Below are 1,297 nucleotides of genomic sequence, written 5' to 3'. Positions count from 1 at the left end.
TGTCATATTTTAGATTCCACATGTAAGTGAGATCATATGATATTTGTCTTTGTCTGACTTACTTCACTTAGTATGATAATCTCTTGGTCCATCCATGTTGCCGCAAATGGCATTATTTCATTCTTTTTTATGGCTGAGTAGTATTCCATTGTATATATGTAATGCATCTTCTTTACCTATTCATCTGTTGATGGACATTTAGGTTGTTTCCATGTCTTGGCTATTGTGAATAGTGCTGCTGTGAACATTGGGGTGCATGTATCTTTTTTAATTAGAGTTTTGCTAGATATATGCCCAGGAGTGGGATTGCAGGATCACATGGTAACTCTATTTTTAGTTTTTTGGTTTTTTTGGCCACACTGTGCAGCATGCAAGATCTTAGTTCCCTGACCAGGGATGGAACCTGTGCTCACTGCAGTAGAAGTGCAGAGTCCTAACCACTGGACCACCAGGGAATTTCCTATCTTTCGTTTTCTGAGGAACTTTCATCTTGTTTTCCATAGTGGCTGCACCAACGTACATTCCCACCAACAGTGCAAGAGGGTTCCCTTTTCTCCACACCCTCTCCAGCATTTGTTATTTGTAGACTTTTTAATGATGGACATTCTGACTGGTGTGAGGTGGTACCTTGTTGTAGTTTTGATTTTTCTAATAATTAGCAATGTTGAGCATCTTTTCATGTGCCTACTGGCCGTCTGTATGTCTTCTTTGGAGAAATGTCTATTAAGATCTTCTGCCCATTTTTATTTTTTTTTTGGCTGCACCATGAGGCTTGCAGAATCTCAGTTCCCCAAACAGGGATTGAACCCAGGCCATGGCAGTGAAAGCCCAGAGTCCTAACCACTAGGCCACCGGGGAACTCCTGTCTTCTGCGCATTTTTCGATTGGGTTGTTTTTTGTTGTTGTTGTTGAGTTGTATGAGCTGTTTGTATGTTTTCTTTTGTTTTTTGGCCACAACACACAGCTTGTGGGGTCTTAGTTCCCCGACCAGGGATCGAACCCTTGTCCCTGCCGTGGAAGTGGGGATTCTTAATCACTGGACCTCCAGGGAAGTCCCAGAGCTGTTTGTATAGTTTGGAAATTAAGCCCTTGTAGGTCACATGATTTGCAAATATTTTCTCCCAATCCGTGGGTTGTCCTTTTGTTTTGTTTATGGTTTCCTTTGCGGTACAAAAGCTTGTAAGTTTGATTAGGTCCCATTTGTTTATTTTTGCTTTTATTTCTATTGCCTTGGGAGACTGACCTAAGAAAACATTGGTATGACTTATGTCAGAGCATGTTTTGCCTACGTTCTCTT

The 1,297-nt window shown here is 41.2% G+C and overlaps 1 non-coding gene across 1 annotated transcript; it reads right to left on the bottom strand.

Moving 5' to 3' along the window:
- Positions 1-382: 382 nt before the first annotated feature.
- On the bottom strand, positions 383-455 carry TRNAR-UCU (transfer RNA arginine (anticodon UCU)). Its single transcript has one exon. It is a non-coding gene; the product is annotated as a tRNA-Arg (tRNA).
- Positions 456-1,297: the final 842 nt, after the last annotated feature.

Source organism: Delphinapterus leucas, chromosome 13, assembly GCF_059928025.1.
Source record: "Delphinapterus leucas isolate spDelLeu-1000000601 "Yukka" chromosome 13, BTC_Dleu_Yukka2, whole genome shotgun sequence".
Lineage (NCBI taxonomy): Eukaryota > Metazoa > Chordata > Mammalia > Artiodactyla > Monodontidae > Delphinapterus > Delphinapterus leucas.
Note: the sequence above shows the minus strand (reverse complement) of the source record. Positions and strands in the feature narration are given on the sequence as shown.